The sequence below is a fragment of the Podarcis vaucheri genome (assembly GCF_965113315.1).
Source record: "Podarcis vaucheri genome assembly, chromosome: Z".
Classification (NCBI taxonomy): Eukaryota; Metazoa; Chordata; class Lepidosauria; order Squamata; family Lacertidae; genus Podarcis; species Podarcis vaucheri.
The window spans coordinates 43,899,012-43,913,180 of NC_138758.1; the positions used below are offsets into that span (position 1 = coordinate 43,899,012).

General features: G+C 43.8%; 1 protein-coding gene across 4 annotated transcripts in view; it reads right to left on the minus strand.

Annotated features, from left to right (window-relative positions):
• Positions 1 to 14,169, minus strand: part of WHRN (whirlin) — a 121,416-nt gene that overhangs the window by 47,461 nt on the left and 59,786 nt on the right. The window lies entirely within an intron of this gene.

Here is a 14,169-nt window from a genome sequence, read left to right on the forward strand (position 1 = left end):
CTTGCTGTTTGTCACAGGCTTCTTTTGTTCAAGGAGAGGAGTGACAGCCCAAACCTTTCAGCCTCCTCTACTCTTTTCCTCAGTCAATTGGACCATAAATCATCTGCCAAAGCTGAGCAAGAGCCAGTCTATCATTGCAGGGGACAGGAGTCAGGCTGCCATTTCAAAACAAACCAAGTTTGGATTTGCAAAGAGAGAAAGACGGCTCATCCATACTTCCACTTGACCCTCTGTTTTCCTCCTGGGAAAACTTGCTACTTATCGCTGAATTGAAACAAACGTCAAACAGTTTTTCTGCAGATTGATTTTGTTCTGATTCAGCGGCAATTCAGTGTTTTTTTTCCCCCTGGGGAAAATGGCAGAACAAATGAAGAACCACTCAGATCCATCCCTAGAAAGCTTCAGACAAGCAGAAAGCCTCTTGGACTCATGCTTCCTAGGCATGAGTCAAGTGGAAGTGTGGAGAAGCCCAGAGCAAGAAAGGCTAAACTCCATCCCTCTGTTTTCCTCTCCTCCCAGCAATGTTATATAGAAGTGGGGTCCTACAACAAAATTATTGGGATGACTAGGTCCATTACCTGTTCAAAAGCTTTTATGTCCTCTAGAGACATAGCCAGCTGCCTTAAACTGAGGCAGATCGCTAGTCCATATAGCTCAATATTCTCTGCACTGAGTGGTAGCATTTCTCCAGGATTTCTAGCAGGAAGCCTCTCTCAGCCCTTCCTGGAGATGCTGGGAATCAAACCTAGGACCTTCTGAGTGTGAAACAGATGATTTACCACTGGTGTGGAAATGTGGAGAAATGTGAATTTAAGATAGGAAAAATGAGAAGCTGAGTGTAATTGGATTTGCACTCTGGACTTTAAGAAGGCTGGTTTCAAAAAGCCTAAGGAGCCACTGGGTGAGATCCCATGGTCAGAAATACTCAAATACTGTAGAAGGGAGTCCAAGATGGATGGAGTTTCTTATTGAAGGCTGAAATGCAGACAATTCTAACAAAAATGAAAAGTAGGAGGCATCTAAAGAAATCAGTGTGGCTACATAAGGAGCTTACAGATGAGCTGGGATTTAGGAAGGCCATGTATAACTAATGGAAGAAAGGAGAAATAAGAAAGGAGGAGTATACATGAGTAGCCAACAGGTGCAAGGAGAAGGTCAGGTGGGCCAAAACAATAAAAAAGGTTTCTTCAGCTATGTTCGAAGAAAGAGGACGAACAAGCAAGTAGTATATTATCTGCATGGAGAAGACAGAGAAATGCTATTGGGTGACAGAGAGAAAGCAGAACTGCTCAACACCTACTTTGCCTCTGTCTTCATTCAAAAGAAAAGCAGTGCCCAATCTGGTGATAACTTAATAAATGATATAAGGAGGGAGCTGCAGGTCAAGATAGGAAAAGAGGTGGCAGGGGGACACCTAGCTAGTTTAAATGAATTCAAATCTCCAGGCTGGAGGCCAGTCTTCTGGACACCGATACTATGAAAAGTCCTTAAACAGATAATTAAACAGTCAGTTTGTGAGCACTCAAAAAAGGATCCTGTGATTACTAAGACTCAGCATGGGTTTCTCAAAAACAAGTTATGCCAGATAGATCTCATTTCTTTTTTTGATGGAATTACAAGCATGGTGGATCAGGGGAATGCTGCGGACATAGTGTATCTTGAATTCAGTAATGCTTTTGACAAAGTCCCCCATGTTATTCTTGTGGAGAAGTTAGTTAAATATAGGCTGGACCAGGTAACCGTTAGGAAGATTTGCAACTGGTTGACTGAACAAACCCAAAGAGTGCTCACTAATGGCTCATCAAATTTGCAGATGACACCAAACTGGGAGTGGTAGCCAATGCCACAGAAGACAGAATCAGGATTCAAGATGACCTTAACAGATTGGAAAACTGGGCCCAAGTTAACACAATGAATTTCAGTAGGGACAAATGTCTAGTTCTACACTTAGGCAGGAAGACCCAGCTACACAAATATGATGGGAGACACCCGGATCACCAATAGTACATGTGAAAAGGATTTAGGAGTCTTAGTAGACCACAAGCTTAACAAGACTCAATAGTGCGATACAGCAGCAAAAAAAAAAGCTGATGCTATTCTAGGCTGTATCAACAGAAGTCTAGTGTCAATCAAAGACAATAATAGTCCCACTCTATTCTGCCTTGGTCAGACCACACTTGGAATACTGCGTCCAGTTCTGGGCACCAAAATTTAAGAAGAATATTGACAGGCTGGAATGTGTGCAGAGGATGGTGACCAAGATGATCAAGGATCTGGGAACCAAGCCTTACGAGGAATGGTTGAGGGAATTGGGTATGTTTAGTCTGAGGAAGAGGAGACAGAGAGGAGATATGATAGCCATCTTCAAATATCTTAAGGGCTGTCACATGGAAGATGGAGAAAGCTTGTTTCTTTCTGCTCAAGAGGGTAGGACCCAAATCAATGGATTCAAGTTACAAGAAAGAGATTCCGACTAAATATCAGGAAGAACCTTCTGACAGTAAGACCTGTTTGAAAGAGGAGGAGACTCCCACGAGAGATGCTGGAATCTCCTTCCTTGGAGATTTTAAAGCAAAGGTTGGAACACCATCTGTAAGGGATTCTTTAGGTCAGATTCCTTCATAGCAGGGGGTTGGACTAGATGACCCTTGGGTTTCCTTACATTTCTACGATTCTATGACAGATTTTCCCATCCCAACTAGCTAGTGATTCTATTTATTAAGTTCTCTTCCTCTTCCTCCTTCTCCTCCAGTTTCCCCAATATGACATTGCTCGCTTCCAGCCTCTGTTTTGAGGCTCTACTAAATTCTGTGCATATTCCCATTCCTTCACTCATCATTTCTTATTTCATTCTTGGCTTATAAATAACATTCTTGCTATAAAAATGTCTCCATATTAGCCACAGGCTCCAGTATTAAAAGAAGAGTGGGGAAACGTACCGTGATATATCTTATTTAATGCTTTGATTTTTGAGCGGAACGATCTGTTGCTTTAAATAACTCTGCTTTTAAGGATTAGATGCTTGGTGGGATTTTTATTTGTTTACAGTGTCCCACAATCCACTTGAAAAGATTAGATACTCCATACTTTTTTATCTTCATTTCACCTCATCCGTCATGTTTTCCTTGATGCACAACTTTAAAGGTCATCGGCAGATTCTTCTTGAGCTTTTATCAACCTGCCAAGCAGCTCAAAGAGGTGATTGAGTCTACAATGCTATATTCATTTTCTTGGGGTGTATGTGTTAATTTAATGGGAATTTAATTTAATTTAATTTAATTATTTTATTTAATTTAATTGTACTTACTTTTGAGTATGCATGTACAGTGTCCCATGAAGCTATGTGGGCATCAGTTATTCATGAAAGGCGAAAAACAGCCTTCAGAAACCAGTTGAGAACACAAGAGAACTCAATTAAAGCTAAGGCCCATCTACTCTCACAGTGGCCAATCAGATGCCTCTGAGAGCAGGACCTGAGTGTAAGAGCACCATCCCCACCAGTGATTCTGAACCGTTATTCAAACCGTTATACTGCCTACAACAGTAGATGGAGAACAGAGCTGTTCTAGCTAGTAGCCCTTCCTGAATTGTCTAATCCCCTCTTAAAAGTCATTTAAGTTGCTGGCAATTACTCCTTCTTATGTGAGCAAATTCAAGCCAATGTCAGTCAGAGTACATCAGGGATAGCCAATGTGGCACCTTCCAGCTCCCATGGGTTAAGCTGCTGATCTGATCAACATCAATGCCAATGCATTAACTCAATCAAGGTTCGATTTTGTCCCCCAGCAAGCATGGTCAATGGTCAGGGATAAGCAGAGGGGTAGCCCAACAACATCTGAAGGGTGCGATGTTGTCTAGCCATGGTGTAAACAATGCTGGGCCAGATGAGCAAGTGCTTTGACAGGGTATAAGACAATTTCCTATGTTCCTGTACTATACCTATTTCATATACTCCAAGCTTACAGCTGTAAGCTGTATGTACTCAAGTACAAGAAAGAAGAGTCCAACTAAACTGCTTGACAGTGGAATGGACTACCTCAGAAGGTGGTAAGTTCTCCTTCTTTGGTGGTTTTTAAACAGAGGTTGGGTGACCATTTCCCAGGGATTCTTTAGCTAGGATTCCTGCACTGCTGCAGGGGGGGAGTGGATGAGATGACCGTTGGGGTTCCTTCCAACTCTACAGTTCTAGAATTCTAAGTACATATTAGGATATTTGAATGATCAGGGGTGGAACACGTGGTTGGTTGGCTAGCTCTGGGCTGGAGAAAACAGAAGGCATAACACATTTAGAAAAGGGTTTCAAAGAGCTTGAGAAAATACTGCCACAGGCATTTCTTCACTGGAAGAGCCTCTTCAGCATGGCTTTATTTTTGCAATCTGTGGCCCAGTTGCCCAAAGTGATGAATGCATGAGAGGGAAGGGGAGGAGGAAGGGGAAGGAGAGAACTTCCAGTGCTTTGAGGCATGAAATAAAAACAGCATTGCTATTGGCAACCGCTAATGCACACCTTTGAAAGACCACTTCAGTTGATAGAAACAGTTCATGGCCAACAGATAATATGAATTTTACGACCGTATTTTGCAGGACTGATTCTCTGGATTGTAAAATGGTGTAAGGCAGCCATAAGGCAGCCGTGAACACCAGGTGCTGAAAATCCCATCAGGTTTGGTTTCAAGGTCTGCCCCTACCCCCAGTATTGCAGGTTTCCACAGCAATAGCCTCCCAGCACTGCTTTCTGGAGCTGGCTCTCCATGTGTCAGGGACTGGGCAGAGGAGGAATGGTGGAGACAGCCTCCCCATCCTGACCCTTCCAGGGAGGAGGAAGAGAAAGACAGTGTAGATTTACAACAGGGGTTTGTGGGGTTTGCTCAGAGGCAGATGAGGGGAAAAGCTGGTAAATGCAGTCGTACCTCTGTTTACATAGCCCTCTGGCTACGTAAACTTCAGGATGCACGCATGGAATACTCGGAAGTATTTCACTGGGTTTTGCCATGCAGGCATGCACAGAAGCAGTCTGCACATGTGCAGAAGCGGTCAGCACATGTGCAGAAGTGGTCCTCAGGTTGCAGAACCTGAGGATCAGACCGCACCTCCGGAACGGATCCCATCAGCAGCTGGAGGTACCACTTTAATGGGAAAGGAGTAGCAGGCAAAGTCAGAGCAGCAGCTGCCTGGCGCAAAGAGCTCAAAGACAGAGGGCACATAGCAGCACTCATAGAAGTGATGAATGAGGAAGTGGGAGAGATGAAGGTGGAGGTTTTCACACGGGACAATGCCATTATCCAAGAGGCTGGGTTCTATAGCCTCTCTCTGTAAAGCTTGAAATAAAAAAGGACTGTTATAAGCTTTTCCTTGTCTTTATACTTTCCTGGGCAACCAGCAGCCGCTGACAGCACCCTGACATCAGGTGGGAATTGAACAACTGCAATGTAATGCTGCCAACCCACAACCCAGACACTATCTCCAGGAAGATACAATGGTTGATGCTGCAGGTTGGTGACCAAAGCAGTTTCTCTGCCAAAATGGGGTCTAAATCCTGATGGGAAAGGATTCAGAAAAACCAACGTCATTCAAGACTGCCAGCTCCAGATCACCTGGTCCAGAACATTGCCCAGGAAGGGAAAACATGGCACCAATCTATACAAACTGGGCTATTATATGCAAAATTTGTGGAAATTGGTGTCCTCTTTTTTTGGGGGGGGGCGGTGATATGTAATTAACCACCATATTAGTAGGGCTGGATCACATAAGCAAAAAGGTTATTTAAGAGGAATAAACCAGATGAGGTGTAGGGTTGGGAGAAAAGAAATGATTCGGCCTGCATTTCAAATGCGAATTTGTGTTTCTAAAACAATATGAAACACAGCCATCCTTCAACATTGGCAGTTCCCAAAATTTTGCAATTCTCCAGCCAAGTGAAATACACAAAAAAGCATTAACCAGGGCAAAGTGTGCAAGAAAAAATGCACATTAGTGAAAAATAATACCATGCATTTTATTAAGGAAAATATATGTATATTAGGCAAAACTGCATGCAAATATTTGCATATTAGATGAATCACTACTAAATCAGGTGCTTCCCCCCACCCTTTTAAAATGTTTAGGGGTACTCTCATTTTGGCTGCTCCCCCTCGCCCCCTTCCTCCCCCCCAATCCCCAGACGAGGGACCTAAAGTGGCAGCGGCAGCAACGCTGAGAGGACAAGAAGGCCCACGGCAGGTTCAGCTTGAGCGAGGAGGGGCGAGCACTCGCTGGCTGGCTCTAGCCTGGCAAGTGGAGGAGGAAGAGCAGCGCCCCCCCTCCACTGCAGCCGCCCCAGACTCCCCTCCTGGGGCACCGGCATGGAGAATGACAGAGCTCCAGTCAGCACTGCTACTGTAGAGACAGCTGGCATGTCGGTCTGTCAGTCCGTCAGGGCAACACAAAATGTTTAGGGGTATGCAAACCCCTACGTCCCCCCAGAAAAAAAGCACTGACTAAAAAAATCACTGACTGATTTTCACGAGGACTTCTTTTAAAAAAATAGATAAATAAATTGCAATCTAATGTTGAAATGTGAAGAAGTGGGGAAAGGAGAAATGGAGAGAAATAAAAATCGACGGATTTGTCCATCCCTCATGACAACAGAAAAACATAAGAAGAACCTGGCTGCTGTATGAGGTCAATTGCCCACCTACTTCTCACACTGGCCAACCAACTGGCCTGTGGGAAAGCAGCAGGCAGATTTTTTTAATTTAACTGTAACGACTTGGGTAGGATGGATGGGAAGGGACTCAAGATTGGGCCTGATCTTGGCACCAAGCTTGATGATCCCTCCTACTCTCTGGCTTGTTTTTCACTCCTGGCTTGCTCTTTTGGAGGATGGGGCTGTTGACAGATACTGTCTACAATGTTCTACCTTCACTGTCAGATGAGGTATGCCTCTGAATGCCAATTACTGGTTATCACAGGTGGGCAGACTGGGGTGCACTCCTGTCCAGCTTCCTAGAGGCATTTGGTTGGCCACTGTGAGAACAGGATGTAGATGGGCCACTGACCCAAAATCCAGCACGGCTCTTTATAGTGTTTTTATGCTCTCTTTGGTCCTGCCTCCTGGATTTCCCCCACAACTTTTGGCTCCTGGCTCACCACAGACTGCTACCCATGGCAGAACCATGACCAGATTGGACCCATTACATAAGGAAGCCAGGGAGATAAGACACAGGAGCAGGCACAAAGACGAACACGAAACTGCTGTTGCCTCTGCTTCCGAACAGCTGATTACCAGCTTCCTAATGATGATGAAGTCCCAAGAGAAGGCTCCACAAATAATTACCTAAATCTCTCTCTTTCCTCTCACATAGCATCAACATATTGACAGCTGGCACAGGCGATCAAAGGAATCTTTGAATTAAATGGGTAACGATCAGACATCTTAAGGGCCTCATCAAAGCAGCAAGCAATCCATTTTGGAGTACTTTGCCCTGCTTCTAAAACAAGGCAATTCCAGATAAGTATTTTTCACAGCAGCGGTAAAATGATGGTGGTCAGGAAAAAGGCAAGGGGAAATCCCATGAAAGAATTTTATTGCAATGCTGTCCGCCGCCCCTTGTGTCTCCAGCATTACATTGCTGGTGACAGCCACAAAAGAACTGCTTAAGGACAAAGAAAGAAAGAGGGAGCCCCACCCCTGAGAAAACACTGAAGAATTTATCCACCCCTTAAAGCAGGCATCCCCAACCTTCAGCCCTCCAGATGTTTTGGACTACAGTTCCCATCATCCCTGACCACTGGTCATGTTAGCTAGGGAGCATGGGAGTTGTAGTCCAAAACATCTGGTGGGCTGCAGGTTGGGGGTGCCCGCCTTAAAGAAGGCAATGAAATGCTTTTCCCCCCTGCCACAATTTCTTTCCCCACAAAGTGCGTGGATTTTGTGATTCCCACAAGACGTAGTGATGTCTATCAAGCTGGATGGGTTTAAAAGCAGATGAGATAAATATAAGGGAGGAGAAAGCAATCAGTGGCTGGTAGCTATGATGGTTGTGCTCTGCCTCCATTGTTAGAAGGCAGCAATGCTTCTGAATATCAGTTGCTGGGAATTGCAGGTTGGGAGAAACTCCCCACAGGCATTTGGCTGGCTACTATGAGAAGAGGATGTTGACCTTGATGGCATTTGGCATGATCCAGCACAGGACCAGCACAGGATTTTAGAATCCTAGAATTGTAGTGTTGGCAGGTACCCCCAAGAGACATCTTCCCCAACCCCCTGAAATGCTCTCCTCGTGCTTTTGATGCAATTTTCTCACAGCTTAGTTCAAAACAAACAAGGCAGCTATGCAGTCTTGTTGGTCACACACACACACACACACACACACACACACCTGGGATCCCCATTAGATTTGGATTGCTGGGTGCCAGATCTGCACCAGGTTACAACTCCATGCTCTGGAGTGACACTAACCAGTGTGCAATGTCATAAAATGCCTCGTGGTGATTAATAATGCACCATTGAGCCAGCCTGTGCGGTGCCACCTTGGTTTCTAATGATCTGCTCAGACCCTGTGATCCACTTTCATTCAGAAAGGGAACACCTCTGTGCAGCTGTTTCCATCATACTTCCCTAAGGCCCAAAGGCATGCAGGTCTGTCAGGAGGGAGGGGATATATTAAGAGCTCAGTCTGCAATTGCTTCTGGATTGTCACATTGTGGGAGGGATTCAGTTGTATACCAGAAAATTTAGATTTGCACAATTAAAGCGATCAGAGTGATCGTATGCTCTTTTGCAATGAACACACTTTTGAAAAACTGGACCTTTTTCAGTAAGGAAAGTGACAGGGAAATTGACTAGAAAGTGTGAGATAGGGAGGGGGGCAGAAAACCAGTTCAATTTGCATTTAAAGGTGAACATACCCAATTTTGCTTCCTAAAAGATTATGCAAAACTAAACACAGCCATCCTTTGAATTTCGCACCTCTCCACGTCTTACAAAGTGGTTCTCTGGCAATGTAGTACGTACAAAAATTGATTTACTAGGATAAAGTGTGATACAAAAAATGCATCACATTTGCTTAGCTAGAACGTGTTCTTGAACTCTGACGTTTTTTGCTTGCCGGAATGGAGGATAGAGGTGTGTGAGTGCGCGCATCTACTGTATAAAGGTAAAATTCACATCCATTGCTCTGTCCATCACAAGTATGTGGCCCCTTGAATGTTGCCCAGAAGGGAATATGGCTCATTGTACTAGAAGAATGTTGCTGTTGACCATCACAGACAAAATTAGGCCTTCGTTTGCGTGAAGTGATGGTGGATGCCAAGAATGCTGGTTACGACCCAAAGTGGCAGCTGAGGTCATGCTCTTGAACACGCCAGATATGATGGAGGTTTCCAGCAGAGAAAATGAATGTGGAACATATTCCTGTATGGGCAAAAACCCCATACGTATCACAATGGAGGACAGCATAGAAGACAATCCAGAAGAAGCAGCTCCAATGCCCAAAGCAACCTGTAACATTTGCCTAGCAAACAAAAACAGCACATCCTAAATATCCTGTAGGCAGAAAGTGGAAGTGTGAAAAGAAAAAGAAAAGCATATCACAGGAATTAGGCTGGGAGGATGGCCTCTATTTATCTCTTCCTTTTGGAAATGGAGATGAAAGGACAGATGGGGCAATAATGATACGTATTACAGTGGTGCCCCGCAAGAGGAATGCCTCGCAAGACAAAAAACTCGCTAGACGAAAGGTTTTTTCATTCGCGATTTGCCTCGCAAGACGAATTCCCCTATGGGCTTGCTTCGCAAGACGAAAATGTCTTGCGACTTTGTTAAACTGTTTAAACCGTGCTTCGCAAGAAGAAAAATTCGCTAGACAGCAAAAATTGCGGAATGAATTAATTTCGTCTTGCGGGGCACCACTGTATGGTCAGCTGAAGTTATAAAATAGCTTGTTCACAGAAGGTTGTATTTGCAACAAGCCTGCAGTTATTGTTTTATGACTCTTGCTTGAGCATTATGGTGCCTGCATCTAATAGTTTGGCATTTTATGAAAATGCAAAGGGGGGGGGGGACCAGAGATCTGAGTGAATTGGGAAGAAAATAAGCAATTTACTCCCAGGCAGCTGAAGGAGTATGGAGATCAGATAGCTGCTGCAAGGAAGAAGAAAAAAACCCAGAAAATCATTGGTAAAAAGGATATCTCACCACCCACTTAAACCTAGGTTCCCTACTTTTTCTCCCAATAATCAAATTTGGAATTATGATAAATGGAGCACAGGATACAGCTTCCTATTTCCGGTAGGCCAGGAATGGGGTTATTCCTAACACTGTGGGAGAGAGACAGATGGAGATAATCAGTTAATGATGGGGGAATTTCATTATCTGCATTCCTCTTTCGTTGGAAGAGGAACCAGGCTCTCATTCGCAGTTTGCCTAGTGCTTTTCCTCCCTATGGAAACATGCAGATGGGAACAGATATACCCCTGCTTTAAGTCATTTTCATACTATTTACTTCCAAGCTTGATGTGTAAGCTCTTTCGTGACGAAACGTCCGAGCATTGAACCACTGGTATATCACAAGTGGACTCTTTATTACTGCTTTTGAAATTGTTTAAGATAAAACCTATTTTGGAAAGAAACTACCTTTTATGGACATTTATTGTTTGTTTACAGATAGTTGCCTTGGTGATATTATCTTGTATCAATCACCTTTAAGTTCAAACTGAATCCAATTTCTCCCTCATCCCTGCAAAGTGAGCTTGTTTGAATTTAAGGAAGAAGCATTGCAGTGATGCAACATTGGGAAGAAAGTAGGGGTGAACAAATGCCCCCATTACCATTCCTTCTACTTTTGATGCTCAAGTGGTAGTTGCCATTGCATACATAACCAAAACAGTTGCACCCATCCAAAAGAAAATGGTATCAATAGACTTGAGGGAAACTCCTGAGGGTTTGCAAAAGTATCACAAATACTGGAGCAACACAGTCAGATGGATGTGGTACAAGTAATGATGAAGAAGAAGAAAAGGAAGAAGAGCCTGTTAATGTTGCAATGTTGTAACCTACCCTGGGATCATGTGGTGGTGTGGTTGTGTGTCTAAAATATACATTTATAAATGAATGCAGCACAATGAGGACTAAGAATGCTGAGTTGCTATGGAATGCTGATGGGGTGAGAGTTGGGAAGGATTAAAAAGCATGTTGAACGAGCAGTGGAACAGAGAGTCCTAGAAAACATACCCTCCAACATTTCTCCAATAAAAATAGGGACGTCCCATTCCATAATGATAATGCCCTACATATCTTACCCCACTCTGGGCAGCTTCCAACATATATAAAAACATAAACATTAAACATTAAAAAAAACCCTTCCCTATACAGGATTCCCTTTAGACAGCTCAGGGGTTGGATAACTCCATACCCTCCAACATTTCTCCAATGAAAATAGGGACATCCTAAGGAAAAGTGGGACTTTCCGGGATCAAATCAGAAACCAGGATGGCTTCTCTAAATCAGGGATGTCCCTGGAAAATAGGGACACTTGGAGGGGCTAAGAAATGGCATGGCTGACTGGACCATCAAACAGAAGCACTTCACATAGTAGTGTTTTGTTACAGGACACCTTATTACATTCTGTTATTCTTGGAAGAGAAATAACTCAGTGGTAGAGAATCTACTTTGCATGTAAAAGATTCCACGTTCAATCACTGACATCTCCAGGGAAGACTACTGGGAGAAAAAGTCATGTTTAAGACTCCGGCGAGTCACTGCCAAGAACTGCAGAAAGTACTGAGTTAGACTGATCAATGATCTGACTTAATACAAGGCAACCTTCTATGTTAGTACTGTACATGGATAATATTCCATGACTTGCCTGAATTTGGAGGTCAGTGGTACAGAATCTCCTTTACATACAGAGGATCCTAAATTCAATTCCTGACATCTCCAGGTAGCGTTGTGAAAGACTCCCTGTCTTAACAACTCCCCCCGCCCCGCAAGAGCTGCTGCCAGTCATTGTAGACAATACTGAGTCAGATGGTGTGACTCAGTATAAGATAGCCTCCTTTTTGGGGTTTGCCCTGTTGTTTATTTTGCTTCTTCTGAATTCACATTTAACTAGAAGAATGAATTGCTCTTTCTTTCCTTCCTTCCTTCTTTCTTTCTTTCTTCTCCTTCAGTTTATCTTTTGTCCCATCCCTTTGTCAGAATAGGTGTGCACTGATAAAACACTGCAAAAAAAGAAAACTAAAGAAATGATGTGATTTTACCTATGTTAGAATCAGGGTCCTTTTTGTATGGTGTGTTACTAATGGGCACATGCTCTCATGCACAGAAAGAATATTGATATGACTGCATGCCTGCCTACCCCATGCCTATGTACCTATGACAGCATCAAAGTCATTTTTGTGAGGTGCTTTAGAAATAGGCATATGCTCACATGCACATGAGTTAAACACTGCACAGAGAGAAGCTGAATGGGAAGACACCCAAGATTTCATTTTTTGTAAAGGTAAAGGGACCCCTAACCATTAGGTCCAGTAGTGGACGACTCTGGGGTTGCGGTGCTCATCTCGCTTTACTGGCCAAGGGAGCCAGCGTACAGCTTCTGGGTCATGTGGTCAGCATGACTAAGCCGCTTCTGGTGAACCAGAGCAGCGCACAGAAACGCCGTTTACCTTCCCGCCGGAGTGGTACCTATTTATCTACTTGCACTTTGATGTGCTTTTGAACTGTTAGGTTGGCAGGAGCAGGGACTGAGCAACGGGAGCTCACCCCGTCGCGGGGATTCGAACCGCTGACCTTCTGATCAAAAAGCCCTAGGCTCTGTGGTTTAACCCACATTTCCAATAATATAAACAGGGGGAAAAGACACTGATGGACTCTGAAAGAATCGAAAACTGTGGCCAAGTGGACAGTGCAGTGTTTCTTGCAAAATGCTACCCATGATAAAGAAAACATATTCACACAACGCCCCCATGCTAAACTACAAAAATGTACACAAAAGCATATTTGAAATGCCCTGATGTGGCCGTCAATGTTTATGCAAGATACCTTGCCAAACGGATTAGTGCAGGAGGCATGGTTTGTTTCCATGCCACTGCAAAACATACCTGCCAGCTGCTTATGAATATGCAGCAGCCAATCCCTGCAGCAGGACTGTTGGGCTTTATTTATGCTTTACTGATTGATTTATAGTGTGTGTGTGTGTGTGTGTGTGTGTGTGTGTGTGTGTGTGCATATATATATATTGCTCCTATTTCTCAAAAGAGACTCCATAAGACTAACAAACAGTAATAGAAAGAAAAGAAAGCAAACACAGTTCTTTAACTCTCCCAGTGCATTCAGATACATTTAACAATATCCTACCTGTTTAACAAATCCCAGCAGCTCAAAAGTACTATAACACTGAGAGCCAAGTCTTCACTGGCCACAAGAAGCAATACACTGATGGGGTGTGATGGTCCACAGGACAAAAGGCTGTATGCCAATTGACAGCAGCCTCACCTCTCTAGGTTGAAGGATTTGGAGCAAGGACCTAGATGATAACTGGAGCGTGTGGAGAGGAATGCACCAAAGGATGTACAAAGCTCCCAAGCCTTTGAGGACTTTAAAGGTTAAGGTAAAGGTAAAATGTAAGGTAAAGGACCCCTGGACAGTTAAGTCAAATCAAACTTGACTATGGATTGTGGCTTTCATCTCCACTTTCAGGCTGAGGGAGACAGTGTTTGTCCACAGACAGCTTTCCAGGTCATGTGCCCAGCATGACTAAACTGATTCTGGCATAACGGGACACTGTGACGAGTACCAGAGCGCATGGAAATGCCGTTTACCTTCCCACTGCAGCGGTACCTATTTATGTACTCACGCTGTAAGCTTTTGAACTGCTAGGTTGATAGGAGCTGGAACAGAGCAATGGGAGCTCACCCCATCGCGGGGATTCGAACCACCGACCTTCTAATCCACAAGGGCAAAAGGCTCAGTGGCTTAGACTACAGCACCACCTGCTCCTTGTTTTTTTACCTAAAGGTTAAGGCCAACATCCTGAATTGACTTGAACTGATGAGTGGGTCTCAGACTGATTTCCCACTGCAAAAGTGTTGCAGAATCTTTCTGTCTACTAAAATAATACTACTGTAGTTGCTGGAATCTAAGAACTGTTTTGCTGTCCGGTATTTCATGAGAAAAGTTTGCTACTT